Source organism: Poecilia reticulata, linkage group LG8 (assembly GCF_000633615.1).
Source record: "Poecilia reticulata strain Guanapo linkage group LG8, Guppy_female_1.0+MT, whole genome shotgun sequence".
NCBI classification, from domain to species: domain Eukaryota; kingdom Metazoa; phylum Chordata; class Actinopteri; order Cyprinodontiformes; family Poeciliidae; genus Poecilia; species Poecilia reticulata.
Window position 1 is genome coordinate 5217870 of NC_024338.1, and position 24883 is coordinate 5242752.

General features: G+C 39.2%; 1 protein-coding gene across 7 annotated transcripts in view; it reads left to right on the plus strand.

The window, feature by feature from the left end:
• Positions 1 to 24883, plus strand: part of caskin1 (CASK interacting protein 1) — a 107871-nt gene that overhangs the window by 23714 nt on the left and 59274 nt on the right. The gene's annotated exons all lie outside the window — the stretch shown is intronic.

Here is a 24883-nt window from a genome sequence, read left to right on the forward strand (position 1 = left end):
ATTAGACACCCCCATGGACTCCACACACACCGTTCACATCACCGTTCTCTTTCATGCATACAGATCGTATAAAAGTCCTAAATCTGATCATCTACATGTAAAAACTCAAGTTGAATTTTCACAAATGAAGTCTAGGTCAGGCGCAGTGCTGTAGTTACCGACGGTAGGCCTTGTGTCTGTTGGACTCGGTTCAGACCGGGGAGGGCTGCTGTCGGTTCTTTGTCTGCACTATTGGCTTCCTGTGATTGTAAATCTATTCCCCTCTCTCTTTAATGGATGTGTGCATTTGTGTGTGAGATCGAGAGTTCAGGGTGTGCCGAAAAAAGAAAAAAAGAAAAAAAAAGCCCTGAGAATAGCAGATCAAACTCATGACCTGAATTGATTTATCTCTCATGTCTGAGGTATGAGGTGGGTTCTAAGGTCCCAGTCAGCCTGTTTTTAACTAGATTCATACAACATTATTGTAACTTAATCCTCCCCCTTGTTTATTGACTGTTGGACTCTTTACTTTTCTACATTTTTAGGTGTAAAATACTATTCATTTTGTATTTTCAAAAATAGCATTGTCAAAATAATAAATTCAGGCACCAAAGGAACCAGAATTTCCTTTGGTGCCTGTAGTAACTACAGTTACTAGTCATTACCAATGACTAGTAACTGCCTTACACTAGTAAGACAGTTAAAGTGTCTAGTTTGCCTAGTGTAGCTAATATTAGTAGTATTTGTAATTAGCAGCTTGAATTGATATTTACTTGAATATCAATTCAAGTAAATATTTACTAATGGTGGACCCAGTCTGAAGCTGACAATTAGGCCAGAAACCAGTCAGAACCAGCGCTAAGCTAACCTGCTGACTACATGGCTGCTGCTGGATACATTTGCAGTGACCAGATCATTGTTTACGCTGATTAAAAACTATTTTAGAATATAATAAACCTTAATTTGTCCCCTAGTGGGAAAATTTCAGTGTATCAGCAACAGGCAGTTGGAAGCACAGAGTAATACACTAAAATAAGGACTAATGATGAAAATACTCTAATTGCTCAGCGAAATCAAAGTTGCATACTTCAATGGAGGATATAGACACAAACGGTCAAAAACAAATTCTGTATTTTCTCTAAAACAGGGCTACATTTCCTTAAATCAAAAATGAATGACTAATGAGTTGTCATTCACCTTTAAACATGTTGAACGTTTACAGGGGTTTGCTAGGTTATCAGATAACTAATCCAGAGACTATCATCTCTAGAGTTGCTACCCCATTCCTCAGCAGACTGCTGCACTGCTCAGTTCTAAGCTCAGTTTCAGTCTCTGAGGGTTCAGACCGTTTAGAGATGGGACAGAAAATCATCTTTTTACAAGGGCAATGTGATCAGGTTGTGGGCAAGTTGGCTTTACTCTAAATGGCTCTTTTTTTGTTTCTTTTTTGCCACTATTAAAGTGTTTTTAAATCCAAAGTCTCAAAACATTTGAAATATTATTGTTTCACTACTAAGTTTACCTGCTAAGAGAAATGATTATCACCATATCAATCAGTGAATGCTTAAATCCAAAGTTTTTAATCTTATTTGCTGTTTTTATTCTTCAGCTTCTCTTTCAAGTGCTCTTCCAGTCTTCCTTTGTTCCCTTCTTCAATCTTCATCTATCTGTTTGTATCCCTGTTTCCCAGCAGACAGACAGAAATAGAGCCGTGTGTACCAGCAGTCAACTGGAATAGATCCATAGCAGGATCTGACTACACACATAAACACTCACACGTTAGAACACACTAACACACGCACATCCACACACACACATGCACGCACGCACACATGCACACGCACCCACACACACGCACGCACGCACGCACGCACGCACGCACGCACGCACGCACGCACGCACGCACGCACGCACGCACGCACGCACGCACGCACGCACGCACACACACACACACACACACACACACACAAAGGGATAGACCCTCTCCCTGGGCATTCTCTGCTAGACACCTGACATTTGCACTCTTAGAAGGCTGCGCCATCTTGCAGATCAAAGCCCTCCTAAACCGAGCCTTTCTGTTTATCTCGCACTCTTTCTTTACTCACATTTAACGGTAATTTGCTTCTTTTGAAACACATTATTCTCCAGTTTGGATTTTATCTAGCCGTTCAGGGTGAAGATTGTTCTTTAACGGCCTATTTTGGTGTTTGGTAATCTTCCTCCTGGCTGAGGGATGAATTTGCTTTAAAAAATGCAACGTTTCTACACAGAATTGGCTCGACGTGTTGTGTATATTCAGGTGTTTTGAATTTTGCAACTGTTTGTTAGCTGAGCATAAGTCGTTCTGTTGTTGGATTGTAAAGATCGTTATTACCTGCCCTATTCAGGCAATACATACTAGTCATGTTACCATCAGCGTTGTTTTTATGCACATTTTGCAGTATCTCATGCAACAACATTCGAAATAACTACCTCAATTTCGCAAAAACATTTTGACAAATACTTGTCAAAAAATTTGAAGAATAAGTTCTGATGTCTTTCTCTACGTCTCCAGGCAGCATGCCACATCGGCTGTCCTAGCTAACCTAACAGAACAATTAATGATGTGCAGTCTGCACTAGTTAGCGACCTCTACTTGCTGTTTATTACAGCTATTCGTAACGTCAACAGCTGACAAAATCGCACTTTGCGTAGCTTGGTAGATTCGCTCCAGACACAGCTAATTCGCATTTTCCCTCATTTTCTTTTTTGCGACATTTAAAAGGTTTCTCAATAGTCCTGTAATTGGCTGACGTTCTTTCTTTCTTAGCTGGAAATAGTTGTTACGTTCAATGCAATGTCAGTTATGTAGGAAAGTGAAGCAATTTTTCAGTAAATTGCATTTTTATTTTTTTTATAGAAACGAATACTTCTGTCCCTCAAATATATCTTGTATGACAGGAGTGTTCGTTTTTATTACCTTCAGTAATCTTTGCTTTGGGGTTGTTTTGAGCGATCAGCATGTGGTCTGCCGTTAAAGACTCTTCAAGCAGGAGTTTGCAGATGGTAAACAAATTATTGATGATGATCCCAGCTGCAGCTGGAAAAGAGGAGTCCTTCTGCTTTTGCTCATCCTCATCGTACATTTGTTTGTGTTTGCAGCAAGACATAAGATTTAGAAAAGTGCGCCAGAGATACCAGCATGACCCCAATGCAATTATGGAGCATGAAAAATCTCCAAAGAGAAAGAGAGAGCCAGTATTAATCAGTCAGCCTGGTTTTGGAGCTAAATAAGGAACCAGATTTGGGAGTCGCTGCCTCTCTGCTGAAACTGTGACTAAAATAGTTCAGGGAGTGATTTTAGTGATGTAAAACTTTCATGCGTGTCCATCCCATGTTAACTGGGTCCTTTTCTAAACCATTAAGACAGCAAATAACCACTGCGTTTAAAACAGATAAATAAAAAGGTTCACTTTTTAATCCGGCATAAATCCAGCCGTTCTGTGATGACCCCAGAGGTTTGTTGGAGAACATTGGTGATCATAAATCATCATGAAAATAGTTTAGAAAATTTGTGCAAAAACTTTGATATTCTGCTAAAAAATAACTCAGAAAAACACAGATTTGCAGTTGTGGTTTTTTCTGTTAAATAAGAAACTAAAATCCCAGACATGATAAGTCATTGAAAAGCATGGCGGCATCATCTATCAGCCAATCAGAGGAGACGCCAACATTTATCTACAACCTGCCACAGTACGTAAAAAGTGTTTCAATTTTGTTCAATGCAGTAATTTTGATACGACGGAAAAATCTACCTAATCACAATATAAAAAAATATTTTTTAGCAAAAAACTTGAGTTCTTTTGAAATCGACAACTCACAGTTTTCATGAGTTTACGTAAATAATTATTTACTAAATTATTTATTTATGAAAGTAACAATGTACATTTAGTTGTTACGTATTAACTAATTGCATAAACAATAAACTATGTAATTAATACTTTTTCAAACAAAAAATAATTAGTTATTCGCATACAAATTGTTAATTTGCATGTCAGTTTAGTTATCTGCAAAATGCAAATAACTCATTTGCATTTCACTAATTATTACATTACAACTAGCTACTTAAATAAAAATTTAAGTAATTGAGTAGTTAATATGTAATAACTAATTATATAAATGTATACTTCTGTAATTAAATATTTAATTATTTCACATTTTTTGTGAGTTTACATAGATTATTTACTTAATTATTTAATTATGTAAACTCATGCTTTTTTATCAGGTCAAAAAACTCATTAAAATTTTTTTAATTATGTAAATAATAGTTTACATATTTACGTAAACAAATTCAATTGCACAAATTTATATAATTACAATTTGCGCAACTTTACGATCAGTGGAAACGCAGCTTATGAATGCTCAGCTAAAAGAAAGTCGTTCTCTGGTAGTCTGTGATGTTTGCATCATTTGTTTATGGGATAGTATGTGCGTGTGTGTGTGTGTATGAGTACATAATATACGCTGTACGTTACAGTGTGTGTAAGGGGAGGGAGGATAACGTTGGTGCTGTGGTTTATGTCTTGGCCGTTTTCCAAAGCCAATTTCCGGCCTGAAAGGCAGAGATAACGCCGCGGCGCTCCGAACGGCAGTAAGAGGATGACTGGGAGGTCGCTCTGGAATCAAAGAAAACACGAGTTTAAAAACTCATCAGAAAACGAATAGGAGGATGACAGAGCGAACTAGAAGGGAAAAAAAAGGGTTGCGACTCTGGGAGAAGAGGAGAACAGCGTTAGTGCAGAGATCTGAGAGCAGCAGAGGATGGAGGGATGATCGGTGATGAGAGAGGAGGAGCAAGCAGAGCTGGAGGCGTGGAGGGATGGTGGAGGGGGGCCGCTGTGAGTCACGCCCATGGAGGCTGCACGGCCACCGGGGAAACTGCTCACTGGCAGTCCCAGGCATGAAAAGGCCTTCTGGATCTGGAGCTGTACAGGGAGTCATAAGGGACAAGAGGAGCAGAATGACAGATAGAGGTCAGAATAAATCTGGGACACCACCGTCCTCCTCTCTCCTCTCCTCTCTTCTCCTCTCCTCTCTGTTGAACAGAAGCATAAAACACATCCACTGTTTTCTGCGTTATTAACTCCCCAAGGTTAACCACGGTAACAGTAAAGATCCTGCGCCTTCTCTTTCTTTTTTTTCCCTTTTAATCTCAGTTTATCTCTTTGTGTTTCCGTATCACCTCCCCCATTCTTCTCCTCTCACTCTCTGACTTTAGAGAGCAGTCACAATATTCCTCCGCAGCCGGAGCCCACGCCGCCGGGGTATAATGGAGGACTGGAGATGAGAAAGGCGGAGGGAGAGTCTCATAGAAAAGATATTGACAGCTGATGAATAACTCAGCATACAGAAAAGCAAGAGAGGGGGTGGAGAGAGAGAGGAGCGGCAGTGGAAGGCACTGGGACTGTTTTCTCGCTAGCTTATTCTTGACTGTACGACCGGCACACCTGTGCTGTTATTGCGCTTCTACTGACTGGCGGTGGTGGTATCATGCTGTGGGGAGGCTTTCATTCAGTCATAAATATATTTCTCTTCTATGAGAACATATTCCAGTCATGAATATTTTGTGCTTGTAAATCAGATGCTGTAGTTGTGAATTGAGTTATGTAACCTTGTAAAATAAAATGGCCGAGACGTTCTGCTTTGTTCATGTGCAGATGGGAACGTGTGCATGTGAAATATGCAAAGTAATTTACATTTTACATTAGAATGACGCCACACGAAGCGTTTGGGTTTAAGAGGAACGAATAACTTTTCTCTTAGGTTCACCAACACCAAAGTTAGGTGGGCACAAATTTTTGGGCCGCATCACATTTAAAGCTACAGTATGCAACTTTTATGAAGAATATATATATATATTTTTTTTACATATTTGTAAAGGCTGTCACCATCTTGTGACAGTATATAATATGAGACATATAATCTGGCTAGTTCTCTTTTTAAAAATTGTCAATATTGTTGGCCACATTAAACCATATTATCATCCTGCCCTGTTCAGGTGATGTGTGCTGCTGCTTAGGCAAGTAATGTGTCTTATGGACGCTTTGAAGTTTTTCAGCATTTCAATTCAAAATACATTACAACAATCGGACTGTTGCCAGTGTTGTTCCATAAAGCGATGATCTGCCACAAACCGATCACCCTGATTTGCCCCTTGGAGCGACATAGCAGAGGTTTGTCTCACTTACCGTTCAAGGTTTAAGGGAGGGTTAAAATAGAAACGTCTACACCTCTGAAGTGTTGGTGTGTAATGCCAGTGATATACATTTAAGTTTGTTGTTGTAAAGTGAAAACATCTGAACAAGTTGAAGCAGTACGGATCCTTTTGAGAGGCACTTTATAGAAATCCAAGATTAGATCCTCTACACGTCTTACTGTAAGACTTCCCGGAAGGACTGGAGGTGATGTAACGTCAGAGTGTTTACTGGTTATAAGTGTTTAACCTTGTTTTTCTTCATCGTCTCCTTCCTCCCCCTCAGCCTGTACTTTATCACTTAACTGATCCCTTCTTCTCCCTCATTTCTGCTGCCAGACTGGGCTTTTGCTCGATGACAAACATGTGGCTTCAGTGGTGAAGGAGGGCATAATGACGCCGTGTGACTAAAACTGCCCTGCAGGTGTAGACGGTGGACCGGTTTTACCAGAGTTTTTCATTGGGTGTCTTTAGTGTAATAGATGACCAACCATGTGTTTGTGCAAGTCAGAAAACACGTCAACTAACCAATTAGCATTGTGAGTGATTGCGATGGTGTGTTTGTGTGTGTGTGCGTGTGTTTGTGTGTGTGTATGCGTGCTATCAAAGTGGAAATTTGCCTGGAAGTGGCAGTCTTTCTGGTGGCTTTGGGGCGAGCGGAGGGGAAGCTGTGGCTTGACGGTGTTTTAGTTGTATGTGTGTATGAGATGAGATCTGTGGGCTGTAATCACACGCTTGCCCTCAAGTCAAGAGTTAACTGTGGCACTCACCAAAACAAACACACTCTAGGAAACATGCAAATGCTTCAGAAAATGGGGGGAAAAAATAGCGTCAGAGATAAACTGAGTGAATACAAGAATAGGTTTTCAAAAGATTTTCTTCATTGAATGAGGAAAAACTATTCCCGACCTTGTTCAAAGAAGTGTAATAACTGTTGTGCACCCCGTAGTTACAACATCCGCAATCAAGGGTTTACCTCAACTGGCAATGCGTCTTTTTGGCCCAATGTTTTTTGTTTGATTAAAACACAGTGATTTTTATCCAACACTAAAATCCTCAGTCAGATGTAAGTAGGAGCTTTGACTTACTCCAAAAGTAGATTGTTGTTTTGCTGAAAATGGATGGATGAACATTCTTTCAAGTAATTGTTCCATCAATTACAGCAATTCGTTTAGATCACGAAGCATCACAATACCACCACCACGTTTGATTTCAGCTTGTTCTTCATTTCTCGTTACTTTTACACCAGATATAACAGGGCATCCAACTTCCAAAGAGATTTACTTTTGTCCAGTCATAGAATATAGTCTTGGTGTTTTATGGCAAATGTGAGACAAGCCTTTGTGTTCTTTTGGGTCAGCATTGGCTTTTGTCTTGCAACATTCCCATTTTTGCCCAGCCTCTTTTCCTAGAGTTAAATTAAACATCAAATGTCAATAGCTGCATTTCCATTGACCATATCATTGCATAATTTGACATTAAAAAAATAGATTTGCCCATTAGAAACACGCCAATTTTAAACAAAAGTTATGCCGCTAGCATGGAGTGGTTTTTCTCCTGTATCAGTTTGGTTTATTTTGAAAAACTGCAATGAAATCATTTTGTTTGCATCAGATGTTACATGAACAACAACCAGATGATGCCACTGGCACAAACCAAGAAGAAGAAGATGACAGGAAGTAGTTGGAGGATCACTGCGCTGCATTTTTTTTAAAAATTACTTATCGCACAAATAAACTTATTCTTGTGTGATTTTCATTGTGTTTCTAATTCAATGGAAACACCGCAATTGCGAGATTGTTTTTTCTGACATTAGCGTAATATTGACAAAGTTTTGCGCCCATTTGTAATGGCAGCTGGTGAAAGGAGGGCTTTTCACCAGCTGTGACCTCCTAGATGAGACGTTGATGTGCTCATGGAATGATTTTGTAAGCCAGTATGAACTATATGTTATTAACCACATTACTAATAGTAATGCAAAGAGTTACAAGATCAAACACTATTTCCATCAAGAGAAATAGTGTTTTGGAGGTGGTGGAGGAGCAATAATACCTCAGATTTCACCTGGACACCATGATGAACTTGAGACGGAACTGTGAAGAAGTCTATAAGAAAGTTGGATGGTATGAGTTATTTAATCTCTCTCTGGGATTAATAAAATCATTTTTAGCTGCTTTTTCCATGAAATCTATTTACTTCTTTCTCAATATAAAATCTTGACATCGGATGATAATTAGACTTTCTCAGGTCAATGGGCCGCATCTTATCTGTGCCGGTATCACCAGGACATTTCACCCTGTGTGACTTTTTGTTCGTGTCTGTGTCTGTCTGCATCATTAAATAAAGTTATGACACTGATCTACATGAATGTGTGGTCTGGAAAAGTATCAATCCATTCAAAGATATTCATGATCTTTTTTTTTTTACAGTAACCTTTGCAAATGTCGACCCATGACTCAAACCTGTTCTAGTTAGGGTTGATGCTGTATGAAATGTTCTTCTGTAGTCAATCTGTACACTAGTCCAACAGAGCTGGGGTTGAGGTTATGGTAAGGCATGTGGTCGTAATGATTCCTGGAAAAAGAGGTCAGAACATGAATGATGTCAATGGCGGAACCCTTGAGACAAAGCAAGTCAATGATGAGTATGTGTGTGTTATCTGTGGGATGCGCTGTAAGGCCTTTGCACTTTGCTCCTTACCGTTCCACCGCAGGCAGCAGTTGGCCTCCAGCCTCCAGTTGATCTGTAAAGGTTGTGTTTGGCAGTGTTTTAGGGTGATGTTAAGTCCTGCAGACAGTGTTTGTTTCACTGCAGTTATTGTTGTAAGTCCTTGGGGTGTTTGGCTCTAGCGTCTTCGCACATCTGGAGTCTCGGTTAGTGGCAATTTTCAAACGTCAGTACAGATTTCTGACGGGGCTTGAATGCATAGTCTTCAGTCTTCAGACTTTAACTTGTCAAAGATTTTTAAAAATCAAGCATAATTTTCCTTCCATTTTGCAGTTTTTCTCTACTAGCTGTTGATTACAAATATAAAGTCCCACTTAGAGAAATTGAGGTTTGTTTTCTTTTTAACACAACAAAATGTAGAAAAACTGTTGGTTTCCACATTTTTGGTGGTAAATAATATCTTTGGCACCCCATGAGCCACTGGAGATATTGGACAATAAGATTTAGATCCATGTCCATTATACATATACACCAGGCTTGTGAATGCTGTATTGCTGTGTAAGCAGAAAATCCTCTCACCCTTATTATGAGAGTGAGTGATGTGAGTAATGCAGGATCAGCAGTCCTATTCTGGGTGATTTAGCACTCGCTGGCCCAGATTTGCTGTCAATTATCTCCCACAAAGTTATGATTTTTGGRTTTGAGACACAGCACCTCATTACTGGAGCTAATCTGCTGCTCTGAAGATGGAGAAGGCATCCGGATTACGCCTTGTGAATCAAGCATCAGACTCATGTATTTTCTTTCCTCCATGTTGTGGAGAATGCTTGGGGTTAGGTCTAGAGTTAGGGTTACCGTAATTCTTGTCTCTTGTGGTGGAATTATTGGTAGACTACAAGCTCCGAAAGCAGAAAGTGAACTATTGCGCATGGGATTCTGGGTAAATACAACTAAAATAAACGTGCGTGAGTCTATTGTTGGCAGGAGAAATTACTTGTTCCTTTCACCAAAAACAAATGAGAAATCCKACAACCACTAAAATTTGTCACCACTCCATTTTTGTTCACATTTCATAAAGAAGGAAGTGGCGCTCASTGTCTCCTKTGAGGTTTTTGTGTTGTTTTCTTAGGGGTYCCTGGTGCAGCGCCACCACTGGTGAGGAGGTAAAAAGGCTGCTTAAAGGTTTTGGTTAATTTGAAACAGTGCAGCGTGAAAGCAAATGGTGGCAGCTGAAAATGTAACAATTGTTGCAACTTTGTTCCCAAATCGCATGGAGTMAACTGATCAGATGTGAAATCACCCTAGATTTGCAGGAAACGGGTCTAAAGAGAAATCATCCGACAAAGARAACCCCATATGCTTCAGGATGATCATGATCACAAAAGAAGAAAATTGGATAGACAATGATGAATAGTTATGAAGAGAAAAACAGAAACCAGGAAAGCAACAGAATTCAAAGGAAAGCATTGAAACCAACCAGAGAAAGACTTTCCTACAGCTGACATATGGTCCCTATTGATCAGTGGGCCATGTGACCGGCCCCTGGGTATGTTCTGGTCCTGTGTGAGGTTCTTTCTGCTCGTAGTGCGCTGGCYTGGCTGTGTGGGTGTCGCCACGCTGTCTGCATGTCTCTGCTCGTTAAGTATTCAGGGATTGGAAGTGGCATTTGTGTCTCTACTTGGTATTCATTGGATTTACCATTTCTCCAGGCGTCCTATCTCAGACGTAAAATGACAAGCAAACTGCAGAGTGTGAGTGTGTGTTGAGCCTGTAGAGGACGAGGATAAATTGTTGCTGCGCGTCTCGGCCTGAATAACTTCTTGACAGCCGGGGTTTGGTCATCGACTTCATTCAGTGCAACAAGCATGCTGAGTTCAGTARCATGACCAAGTAGTGACCAATGGTTAGTCACAATCRCCTTGTCTAACCATCACTAGTTTAYCTCCACTGAAATACCAGGAGACAAGGCAACATTAGYTTGTGGTCTGTAGCTAGATAGTAGAACAGGACTTAATGTTCCTTTACAGCCTGGAAAAGAATAGAATTTGATTTTGTTGTTTTTTGCAGCTGAATAAGTATGGAAAAAGAAACGAGGAGTATGGAAAATTGTTTGTATTCCCAGACTTTATTCTGTACTACACTGTTTGAATGTTGTGTCCTTCCTTCCTATGTTTCCTTCCTTCCTTAATAGTGAAATTCCTTGTTACTTTCCTTCCTTTTTTCCTTTATACATACTTCCTTGTGACCTTCCTCATTTCTTTCCCCATTTCTTTTTCCCATATCTCCTTTGTTCATTTTTTCCTYGTCTTTTCTTCTTMCCTTGTGTCCTTCCTTCTTTCTTGTGCCCCAAACTTCTTTCCCGCTTCATGTCTTTACTTGCTGCCTTTTTTCCGACCATTCTTATGTCCTCCTTCACTTTTGTCCTTTATTTCTTTTTTTGATAGTTCTTTATTTCTGATGTCTTTCTTTTTGYTCTCTCTCTGTTTCCTAACTTCCATAATATCTTTGATTRATTGGTTGTGCCTTCCTTCCTGGTGTGCTACCTCAACTACGCCCTTGTTTTGACGTCTTTGTGTTGTTATTTCTATAGTCCATAACTATTGCCATTTCTTCTTCCCAGTCAGCCATGTTTGTTTACCCTGAACTCATCTTTGGTTTCAAGAGATTTTGCTAGATGTCTGAAATCTGAATGTTGGTGTGTKAAATCRTTTTGTGTGTGGTGTGTTCATCAAAATCAAATACTGTACGACCAAACCTGTTATAGCTGAAATTTTTTATCTCGCTTTKTGGGGACTGTCARGTTTCAAAAATCTTTAAAATCTTGCCATGTGAGCCAGGCATTATGCAGTGTGAAAAAAGTAAAACATCAGTTCGCTGCCAGGAATTAAACCCACACAGACAATGTGAAAACGTCACAATGTGTTAGAATATTAACCATGGGAACAACTGGCAGAGCAGCAAGGTTACCTGCTTGTCTTCAGGAAAGCTCCTGCATTCAGATGTGTGCATCCATGTGCATGACAAACGTGTTAGCCCGTCAGGGAGATAACCTTGATAGCGGGTGAGAAAGCAGTTGCTAGGTAACTACGGGGTGCTGGTGTACCTCTTACTGAGGCAGCTGAATTGCTTCCCATCAAAGATCCGATGAGGGGTGATAATGGAGATGTAGAACACATACTTTATGATCAGTTCTCTCGTTGCCTGCTGTTGATTACATTTGGTTCTGTTAGATCTCAGTGGAGAACAGAGGTGATTGGAGGAAAGACATGACAGAGATGTTACAAGCCAATTGTAAACATGAAGGCTTAAAAAAACGACAAGATTGATAAAAATTATGAAAAGTGTTTCCTTTCCATGATTAAACTTTGTTAATTATAGACAGGCTTTCTGCGTTATAATTTCTCAAATACAGCTTTAATCACACTTCCTAGTTGTAAAACGATGATTTCACATCATAACAAATGGCAGTAGGTAAAAAAAGTCAGAGTAAAAACTCTTTCAGCTGCACAGCATCTGAAACCAGAGGGAATCATTTTCCAAACAAGAAAAGAAAAAAAGCTAATTACAGCTGATATCTTAACGGATGTAGGAGACATTCCAACATGGTGGTGGCAGCATTATGATGAGACAGTAAGTGCCTGATAGGAAAATTGATGGAACTAGATACAGGGGAGACAGAGAAGAACATTTGTAAGAGGTTGCAAAAGGCTTGAGACTGGGATGGAGGTTCACTATCTACCAGGTGGAGAACAAAAAAAAAAAAAAAAAATCAAGTGTGTGAATACTTATTTAAGCTGCTGTAGAGTCTTTTTAGTAGCATGAGAAAATATTTACGTTTTTATTTAATGCAGACAACTTCTAAGAAGTTCAAAGGAAACTTAACACCATTGTTTTCCTCGTGGCTTTCCCTGGTTGCTCTCATCGAGGTTGGAAATGCCTCTCCAAGGTCAGTGACACGTTCTGTTCCACCCCTGAGCCCTGTGCTCGGCTCTCCTTATCTCCATTGCTCCGCTTCRTTCTACCACTCTGAGATAGAGAGTCAAGATGCTGCCGCTGTGATTGGTGGAGGGAAAGCTTCAGTCGGGATGGCCTGCCGGAGATAATGTTGCTTAGATAATACGAATGTTGCTTCAGCAGGAGTTTAATTGAGGCGCGCTCTGGTGTCCATGGAGGCAGCCGCAGTAAGCTGAGTGTGTTTGAGTTGGTGCCCACAGCCGAGGTTAGAGTTTCACGGAGCGTATAAATAGGTTCTGATGAAAACAAATCAACCGTATTAAAATGAAACTACAGCTTTTATATGTAGGAACAAAGTCCTATRGCAAAATAGTGGCAAACTGTTTTAAAAATAGAATGTAACTATTTTTACATGAAAACAAATATGTTGTTACTGTTACTATTGCTGCGTAAAATATCAAAAATTGTTGTGCTAATTATTATTTTTGGATATAAAAATGTTTKTATTGATTMATTGATATTTTAATTCTGTTAAAGAGAGTGAGAAGATGCTAATAGCAGTCGTGGGCACCGCTAACTCAAAAATAAAYGCTAACCCTAAATATTAGCTCAGCTGACAATAAAGTGCTACACCAACATGGTATGTAGCAGAAGCTAATGCTAAAGCACAAAATTCAACCATGTTGATACTCGCCATATTTTAAGGAAACGACGTGTTACAACTTAGCATGTCACCCCACTGGGGTAATTTGCTATTGTACAACAAGCAGTAGGTTTTCTCCTCCTGAATTTATTCTTTGAAACAGACCTTTTACTCACGGTTTCAGTTTTACAGTTGTTTAGTTTTRCTTACTCTGTTGCTAATTGTGCCTTATTGACCACAGTAGTGCTTCGGTCAGAAACCACTCAGGATATTAACCGCTGTGTAAACCCACCTCAAAATAAACGCATGAATATCGACGTGAAGAGTTCTTAACAATCAATAAGCAAAACTTGAACAAAGATGTCAAACCTTATTTATTTGAATAAAACTGAAAATTTATCAACTGATCATTTACAGCCAAGCAAATAATGCTTTAGAATCTACCTGGAAAAATCAATTTAGGAGAAGCTTAGTGYGCTCAATGTTTTCAAAGTTAGCAACAATGCTCAGGAGCACATCAAAAAATTAGCTCTGCTACTAGCACATTAGCAGGTTAGCAGAAATGTGTCTACCACTGTAMATCAGTTTYCGTTCCATATACAGTGCTGAGTATAAGAATTGGCAACTGTTCACTGTTTTTGCCAACGTTTAAGATTAAAGTTAACCAGAAAAAAATTAAATGCAATTGCATAATCATTTTTTTATTTATTAAGGGAAAAGGATATCCAAACCTTTGAAGTCTTTGCTTTTTTGAATGGCCCTTAGGGGTTTGACAGGTAGTCTGTTGTAAGGGTTCATAGGGCTGTTTCATATGAATACTACTGTATAATAATAGTACTGTATAATCCAGGGGATCGCTTTGTTTGTCTACTAAGCTTCCTGCTGTCCATCCCACTGGTTTTAACCTTCCCTYTGATCCAGCTCTCCCTTTTCCTCTCAGATGGCCCYGGATCCGTTCGGAAAGTCTCTCTCGTCTAATTCAATAACACTCTTCCTGTTTACCTGCTTTTCAATTCCCATTTATGTCAGTATGTGAGCAGCTGTGCAAATATGGATGGGTAGCTAAGAGCTAATCTCTCTGTCATCCTGTCCTATATTTGCTGTGCCAAATGCCATGGCTACAATCTCAACACACACACACACACACAAAGATGGAAGACTTCCTTATTTCTTATTCTCATTATCATACTATAAAATAGTGTTTACCTTCCTTACAGATTTCTTGCTTTCACTTTTTGTCACACTTAAGCTTTTCATATTATCAAACTTGTTTTGATATTAGACAACCTGAGTTAAAACAAAATAGTTCTCAAATTCTGATTGTATTCATTAAAAAAWTTAAAAAATCTATCCAAACCATATTATTCCCTTGATAAATCCAAAATAAGTGATTACTCAGGCTTTTTAATTCAATGTGCTAAAATTAGTGAAAAGTTAGACCAGGACTTTAGCATGTTCATTTTGATTAATAMATTTTGCAGCTTTTAACATGATAAAAATTCTAACCCAATTATTAGTTTCTTACATACAAAAGTCTCTATGGGTGTTTCTGGTACGCCCTTAAATCTGACGCACAAGCGACATCCGCAGTCATCAGCGACAGATGACAAAGTTTCTTCTCTTGACACACTGGGGATTCATTCTGCTTGGATGCCGGAAAAGACTGTTGTGTTCTAGTTGTGCTAAAAATAGTTAGCTTATCAATGAAGCTATTCAAGCCTAAAATAGCTAAACATGTAGCAGCAGCACAGACATCCCCAAAGCTAATGTCAGCGTTCACAGTCCACATTTCTAAAGAGTTCCCATGAATGATCCCAAAACTTAACGTTTGTATCGTCCAGCTTGATTTTTGTGGGCAAACTAATCTATAACTTTTAGGTGCAGATAAAACATAAGATAAAAGGACAGCACAACTTTGGAAATACTCTTAAGATTCAACAGTCAGTAGGTAACAGAAGAGAAGGAGAAGCTAGTGGAAGGAGCAGAGGAGGGAAGTGAGTGGGAGGAGGAGAGGAAAAGGAGGTTAACATCAGGAAGGAAAGGGAGGAAGGAGACAGGAATAATAAATCAGGTAAAAGAGTCAAGAAGGTTCTTTCATTTCATTTTTTTTTCTGGAAGTCTTATCACACACTCCAGCAAACACACTGGGGATCACGGCCTTCACTCTTCCTCTGTTCTTGGGTTTTATCTTCCACTCCTCTTCCTCCGYCCCAGACACAGATGTGTCAGGATCGGTGATGTGTGAGGAAAACACACGGAGACGCATCTCCTCGTTATCTGTGCTCTCGTCAATCTGCGTGTGTGTGTGTAGAGTTAGTGAGGATGTGACGTGTGTGCTCACAGCGAACGAACGCAGCTGGCTGCGCCTCTGACTTCCTSCGGATTACCTGATCTGTTAGCTCACAGCCGTGTTGTGTTTACATTCTCTGCCCTGCTGCACGTGCTCTCCCATCAGTGTGTTTACACACTTCTGTATGTCATCTGATGACCAGTGTGGCAACATGCAATAATCGCCTGTCAGTCTCCCATAATGCAGCTGTGTTTTGAGAGAGCTGACCCGCAGCTCAACAGAGATGGGGTCGACCGCAGCGGTGCACCGATTGCAGTTTTTTGTTTTTTGTTTTTTTTGTTGGAAAAGTTGCTAAGTTTTCCAACAAACTTAGCAACTGTTTTTAATCACACACTTTGTTATTGATGTATTTGTCCAGCCCTGCTCACAGAATAAATGTAACATTTTTTACATAATATTTATATTTGCATACAATTGATTAASACAAGAGGATGGACTGATTGCAGTTTTCTGGCTCAACACCAATTTCCTAAAAAAAAACAAAAAAAAACAACAACCTGTAAATTCCAAATATGACCCGTACCGATTTTTTTTGTTGATAAAGCCACAAAGTTGCTAAATTGGCAATAGTGACTGTTTTTAATCACACATAATGTTATTGATTTACTATATATTCCTGCTCACAGAATAAGTGTAAAATTTGCCCCAGAATGATGAATAATATCTATATTTGTATAAAACTGTTGAAAACCAGCGGTGCACTGATGGCAGTTTTCAGTAAAAGCCTGATCTACCGATTCCAAATTTGACCAGTACTGAATTGTTTTTGTTGGAAAGGTTGCTAAATATGGCAACAAAGTTGGTAGATTGGCAATAGTGACTGTTTTTAATTGCACATATTGTTGTTGACTTATTGTCCAGGCCTGCTCACAGAATAACATCCCAGAGTGATGAATAATATTTATATTTGTATGAAACAGTTTAAAACTAGGCAGTGCACAGATTGCAGTCTCTGGCCAATCTCCGATGTTAAAAAAGCYTGACCTGCTGATTACCATTTTGACTGATAAGAATATTTTTGTCTTAAAAGTCGCTAAATGTAGCGACAGAGTTGCCAACGTGCAGACATGACCTGATGGCCATCTGTTAGGGCAGAGCAAAAAAGGGACAGCGTCTGATTTTCCCACTTTCATCATTATGATATTTAGTGGAGTATTGAATGAGGTTGAACACAAGTTGCCTACATAAATGTCTCTTTTAGAGTGAGTGCTGATGGAAGGCGCAGTTAGACTGCTGCTCCACTGCATAAAAAGTAGAAAGCTGAGGTGGTTCTTCCATCGCATCCCAGTCATCTCCCTTTGTCGTTTTGATTTTTGCTCATCAATCCCTGCTCAAAGCCAGCTGAGGACCCGCTGAGAGGATTATTTATCCCTCTGACCACACGACGTGTCAGGATCCCCAGGAGGAGCTGGAGCTCAGGGAGTCCCTGGGGAAGCAAAGATCACAGTTTCACAGCCAAACTCTGAGACCTGGGATGACAGTAGAAACAACATAAAAACCTGGTGTGTCAGACGGCAGGATGTTCAATACTTTTAATACATTTATTGACCAGAGTACAAATCAAATTAATGAATAGTTTTACAAGAAGGTGTTTTGTTCTCTCTTCTTTTGCCCAGATTTTATATAAACCACAGCCATACAGTCATATAAATCTGCATGCAAATAAAAAAAAGTTCAGTTTCCAGTTTAGTTTCTTGTCTTCTCTTCAGGCAACTTCACTGAATGAAGGTGTGCGACAGACCTACAGTATTGGTTTCATTAGTTTTATGTTGAAAAATACTGATTTTAAAAGTGTTTCTACTTCTTAAAATATATTTTATAATTAATTTATGCTCATTATTTGTATTTTTTTTTCTTCATTTTAGTCGTTAAAATGACATTTTTACATAACTTTATATTTTTTGTCTGTCTGATGAATCATTGTAAAACATTGAACAAGACGTCCTGATCAATTACTCAGTACTTGCTTTTTACTCTTGCTTCAGTAAACATATATTACTTTTACTTGAGTAAAATATGTTTAAGTAGTGCTACTCTTACTTCAGTGCAACTTTTGTCTACTCTACCCACCTCTGGTTAAAACCAAATGACTTTATGGTATTCACTTTAGCCTTSCTGTTGTCAGATTAAAGTCTTGTTCTCTCTCGCTTTCTCACAGCCTGAGAATGACARAGCTCATATGTCAGAAAACAAACTCATTTATTACATCACTTTGCTTCCTCTAGGTTCAGTTATAAACACCTCACTGCTGTTCAGTGGCTCATTTTAAATTCTTACTCAGTAGGAATCGTGTTTATCTAAAAAGAGTCTTTGTTAGCATAACCTGAGAATACTCATGTCTGGTTGTCAGGACTAATTAGGCAAAAAGATTTGMTGATTTTGGTCAACATCTGATTTGTCCATCTTTACTAGTGATGTTCACTATCTTGCAATGTATGGATGCAYGATATATCGGCATCTACACCAGTATTGGCTGATATTTTTTTGACAAATCGGTAGTAGTAAAACGGGGCCGATATTAACAACCAATGTTTATGTTCATCWTCTTGTTGTTTGTGTATGTATTTCAGAATCAGAAAGCCTTTATTGCTATTGTGCAGAATCACGAGGAAATTTCACTCTYGTCTAAAGAAAGACAAACAGCATAAGATAYGGGAAGACGGGTGCCTGAGGCTGCAGCCCATCGTGGGAGGAGCTTTCATTAGATCAGAAAATGAAACCATGAGATTGGAGGAGCGGGTTGGCAACGTGATATCTGTTCAGTCATGTGACAGTGGTGTCGATGCAGCAGAGGATTATGGGAATGTTTGACTAAAGAAGAAAAGCAATACAGACAATGTGGTGGCTTTTTCACATTGTCAACAGTGTATGGAAATGAGTAGAATACATAGAATATAATTTATCAACCATAACAGCAACATAGATGTCGGATATTAAAACTGATTATGTTAATATTGGTGCATTTTTATGGCGATATCGTGATGTAATTGAATCATGTATCAATGTTACAATTAAATGCTTTGACTGCAGATCATTAAAAAAGTACCAGGCATTCAGGCACTCTGTGACGTCATTATATTTGGTGATTTTTGTTATTTCATGCAGGAGAAAATGTTAAAGTACATGTYGTTGAGTTGCAAACAATGAGTTTCATTCATTTCCCAGCAGCTGGATGGATAACTCACAGCCTGGTCTCTATGCAGTACATCAAAAGCAGAAAAACATAAAGGTTGTTTTTGCTAAGTGGTGATAAGTTACACCGTCATTCACAAACATCACTGCATGCTTTCCTGATATCTCCAACCGTTATTCTCTGCTATCCTTACATCCTAAAACGCACGCTGTGCTTAACAATCCGCACCTTATCTTTGCTTTTCATTTTATGAAATTAGACTAGAGGTCTTCCACCAACGCAGAGGTTACTAAACTCTCCATTCATTTCTCAGGTACAGACTGAACCTCTATTTTTTAATGTTTTTATTTAATTTATTTTTTAATTTTTTATTTTTTTGCTTGTTTGACTGAAATACTAYGCAGCAAAAACTGAATTAGAATTGCCCATTTGTAGCATAAACGCTGTTGTCAATCCCCGGTGTGTTACTCCATTGCATTAATGTGCTTGTGTTTTGCTTTCTATCTCTGGTTCTAATTGCCTTCTGTTCTAAAAGCTCACTGCTTCCCTCGGTGTTGCTTTGATTTGGGATATGTAAAAGAAAAMAAAAAAAAAMAAACTAAAACCGTTCATCTTCACCAGCGGAATCCCATCAAGTCCAAAGCTGGAGAGGAAGTCGATATCTGATACACCRCCTAAGGAGTTTATTGTACTAATCGAGCGGATTGTGTTGTGCTSAYATCACCTGATCTGTCTGAATATGGGGACTTACCACCAAGTTGGAGTCTCTGAGGAGGGGAGCAGATGCTGCTTTAGACAGCTCATCTGGAAATAAGGATGTCACACTGTTTCTGTCACTGTTAGGTATTTTCTGAAACCTACATGGAAAAAAGAGAACCACTCTCGTCACACTGATCTGGATCTGTGTGTGTGTGGTAGGGGGCATGTGATTGTGAATCCCCGTGTTTCGCATGTGTGTGGTACACTTCTCCGTGTGTAGGAAGATCTAGGATGCTTGTTACCTAGCAACCGCCTTTATAAAACCCAATATGTGTGTGTGTGTGTGTGCGTGTGTGTGTGTGTGTGCGTGTGTGTGTATGTCTGTGCTTGGGGCTGAGGGCTTTTCAGCAACATCATGAAATCAGCATTTTCCCAGAGTTCTGCTGCAGCAGACTGTAAATGTTGACTGGTTGAAGGTTGGTTCATCACAGTTTATTCATAAAAATTGGCATTATTTCATGCAGGTAACTTGGAGTTAGGCATTGGCAAGTTAGTTATTTAAGTTAATGCCTCAGAAATTTTCCAACATGCCATTCCCAGGGTTTCCCCCAGGAATCCTGCTGAGCCTGGCGTTACGGGCGCCAGGGCAGGCCACCAGCGAGCAACCGTGTTTTTGTATTAAGAAATTTTAAAAGCTCAAAAAAATTTGGAGGTTTGGGAATAATAGCTTGTGAGGCTAACAGGCAGGTACAGGAACAGTGCAATTAGTGTGCACTCCTTAACGCCCAATTCAATGCATCAACTACAAATCTAGCTTAAATTCATCTTTACTGTCACATTACTGTGTCTAAAAAACCCTTCAAAAAGGATTTAAGTAAAGCCTGGTGGCCCGCCAGGCTTGTACTACACTGGGGGAAACACTACTTCCTGTTAATGAAATGGGGGGCATCAGAGTTTTAAAAATAATGTTTTGAAATATCTTATTTTTAACTTCTACATTGGGTTTAACTATTAGCTTGTCAGTCTTGTCRTGAACCAGTGTCTTTCTTCACGGATGTTGATTGTAAAAGGTGATCATTTCCATTCAGTTTGCTATTTTATGGTCCAGTGTACTCTCAATGGGCAGGTGCGGTTGATCTCAAACGCGTCATACTAGTGTGTCACGTTATAACGTGACATCATATTAGTGCGACAACAGACCTGACACACTAGTATGATGCGTTATGTCTCGTTTTGTCAAGCAGCGATGTTTTTTTGTCCTCCAATCAATGGACTGTTGTGCGATGCCAGTAGCTCCACCCTAACCACATCGTACTGTTGTTCTATGGAGCTACAACTGAAGGGGGCCAGGAATGGTGAGGTACGGGTCGGTTCTACGAACCGCTTTCACAACGGAAACATACAAAACAGCATACCCAACTGGACAGGCCCATCCCGTACCGCAAAGTGGAAAGAAGGCATATTTGGACTTTCAATACAGCACTCTGTCAGTCTTAGCGTGTTACACACTAGTATGGGCCAAAACACGAACAGCAAAAAGAATATGTTAGAAATACTTTTCCGTCAAGTTTTGGAGTTTTATTTAATGTCTGTCACGGAGAACTAAAATAATCCATTACATTTCATGCATTCCATTACAGTGAAGAATGTGTTATTTAGGAGCCTTTGCATAAATAAAGGTGACCCATCTGACACCCCCTGTAATGGATTTTAACCCTGTTCAGTCATCCATGTCCAAAAAGCTCTAAAGGACAWAAAAACAGCAAATCAGACTTTCTTCAGATAAGCAAAGGTGTTCCCCAGGGTTCTGTTTTGAGTCCTGTTTTATTTATGTTTTAAATAAATTATTTAAACAAAGCCATGCAAGCAAAATTTTATTTGTCTGTGAATGTTGCAAAGTTGACTGGCAGAGAATGTGTGTGCTGTGCCCATCAACGCCCATAACACGTGATAGCAGAACGTCAGACTATTTTCATCATTAAAGGCTACAACTATTTTTAATGTTCAGGATTTTTACATCTAATGGTACAAAGATTGAAAGGGTAYCACCTTACAAGGATATGAAAATATGTATGAATGAACAAATACTTCTAACTTAGTAAAGAAACTAAAAATTAAAATGTATTTTTTTCTAAATGTTTTATTACTTGCCAAAAAGCAAACATGGTTGAAGCTACATTTCTATCTGTAGCAAGCTGTTAGGGTTATATTCCTCTTTATTTTAATACCCTACTTAACTTCAGTTCCAGAAGTTACCATCTGTTCGTCTCCAGGTGGTTGCACTTGGATGTTCTCAGGCGTTTCATTTTGATTTTGGCAAAACTGAGTTTTCCCGCCATTCTGCACTCTCGTGGAATAATCTAACAAAACACTCTGACAGCTAAAAGCTCTCGCATCCATTATTAATTTCAAGAGTATCATAAATAATGCAGAGAAGGAAGAATAATGTMATTGTTTATTTTTTCTTGACATATGACTGTCTTTGAATATCCTGTTTCACTGTTTGTTATGGACTTTGAGAGAAGACTTTTATAGTTCTGATTTGTATGGTTGCCACGTTTTGGTCAGGCCTCACTTGGAAATGATGAYACTTCGGATATTGATGTCGGCCCAAATTTTCAGATCACTACATCCCTTTTTTGTAGTCCAGAAAACGTAAAAAGATTAGCAGGAGCACCTGACAGTTATTAGASTGACTTTAGGTGAAAACTCTTTCGGGAACAAATTGATGCCAAACTAAAAAAATGTGCAACTGCACAAATTCCTTCATCATCTGTTTCCTGTTATAGTGGCAGGTCGTTTGAGTGTGTGGGTGTTTTTTTCTTTCTTTGTCCCATTTAAACAGACAGGTTTTTGGATTTACAGCCTGAGAAGTGGGAAATTGAAAGTGAGCCGAATGTTACATCAAATTAGTTTTCAACTTGAATTGGAATTCTTTAGTCCCAAATGTCGCGAACCTGCAATACAGTATCTACCCAGGTGTACACCGTGGAAAGTTCACCAGGAGTGACCTCAAGCGAGCGGACTCACCTCACTCACACTGACATCTGCTTTCTAGTTTAACATTCGAAGGAGAAAGACAGTGTAATATTCTAAATATACTGCATTCAAGATTTTGGGTCAATCGTTTGGCTCGCGGCGTTGTGACCCGCTTCCATCTAACTCTTGGTGAGCTAAATGGAAACGGCAACAGATGTGAAGCTAAATTACATCCAATTCCCATCACTCAGCCATTCCTGAGTGAGTTTGATCTCTGGCAGAACATTCGGTCCCAGAATTGATCTATCAGCCTACTTTTGCGCGTCTCTACGTTCTAGGAAAGTTGACTGGCAGAGAATGTGTGTGAATGCACCTCATGGTCACAGAAACCTGCAGTAATGAAGTGATTACATCCTGACTGCCGGTGTTCCCTGTCTTAATTGTACATGTGTTTATGTGTGTGAACTGTGAGCAGATGGCAAACGTGTGTGGGTGTGCGCATGTGGGTGTGTGGTGTGTGTGTGTTTGGGTTACATGTGTTTATGTGTGTGAACTGTGAGCAGATGGCAAACGTGTGTGGGTGTGCGCATGTGGGTGTGTGTGTGTGTGTGTTTGGACGCGCCATCCAGGAAGGGTGGCTGAGAGGTCAATGGGGATCAAAAAGCTCCTGCAGTCAACCTGCTCAAACATACAAACACATGTCTTGGTCTAGTGGCTTTCTGTAGCCAATTGCTCCATGTTATGTTAAGGCTTCAGTCATGTACTTTATGGCAAGCCATCAAGTGTGTGGGCACTTTTATATATATATATATATATATACATATATATATATATAAATATATATACATATACATATTCAAAAGCTTAAAACCGGTTCTCACCTGGTATTCAGATAAAAGTAGACAAATTAACAACACATTATTAACACCAGACATTAAAATCTATCTTGATTGATCAAATCTCCTTACCTGTTTTACATGCAAATAAACTGCTGTTATCACTGTCTATTGAAGTTTCTGTAAATGACAAATACATTAAAGCTGCCAGCTGGGCATTTTTCCACAAAAAACAGCCAAACTTTCTTCACATGTAGAGTGTTTGAAAATGTACATCAGTTAACTCTTGAGGATGTGCAGAGCAGAGAGATAACCAGACTCTACTACTGGAGGAACGGCAGTAGTAGAGATAGTTACCAAAGCTTATAGTCAGAAATTAACATTTGTTAATCATTTTACATCTTTAAGGGACTCATGACCAGTTGAACATGTTGGCTTAAATATGTAGTAATTAACCTAAAAGATGCTGTTGGTGATGCATAAAAAGTATTTCAAAGATTGTTTTCCTCCAAGAGAGATCACCATTTTTTCAGCTGCACAATGCTTGCCTGGTAGGTTATAACTTATAGAGGACTGGAGCATATGAACTAAACCTGAGAGGTCAAGGTTGTGGAGGATGATGAGGGCAACCCATAGAAAAAAACGTTTGGATTCAGGCAAACTTTTTGTGTCTGAAAGTTTTTATGAGCTTTTATACATTGTATATCTGCTGAAACAAGCTAACACGGTCAGCTTGTGAGCTACTGTTCACTATATTTGTTAGAGCTAACACCATTAGCAGTAGCTAGCRTGACATAAAAAAAAYTGGAAGATAATGAATTAATGTTTAAAGTGTCAAAGATCCACTTTGTTAGCTCTGTTAGCTGGAGCTAACACCATTAGCAGAAGCTACCGTGAAAACAAACAAAAACGTGGAAGATAATGAATGGCTGTTTAAAGTGGRAATGAAGCATTTAGTATTTTTAAYACACCATTATAATATATTTGACCAGAATTATTACSGTAAGCAGCACGAGTTGCCAGCTGGAGCTATTGCAACGTACACTCTCCTTTCCAGTTAGCATTTTCAAGCAGTAGTTAGTAGCAGTAAACGGCAGCTTTTTCACCCAACTCTCTTCTCTTCATCTGTTTTCTCCTCCTCAATTTCATGTCCCTTTTCAATTCTGCATTGGCTTGTAATTCAATGCAATCTGGTTCAAACTTAAAGGATTGAACGCTACTCATTGTGCAAAATTACTGGTTTAGCTGGACAAAGCTCGCTKTGTAGCACCCAGCTTATACCATCTAGCAAGGATACATTGCAGCATAAACAGCACAGCGACGACCGTGTGACGATATTTCATTCAAATTTATAAAAACTAAACAGGCTGCAGTATTTTCACTGCATTTTTCTTACATCTAAATTAAATGT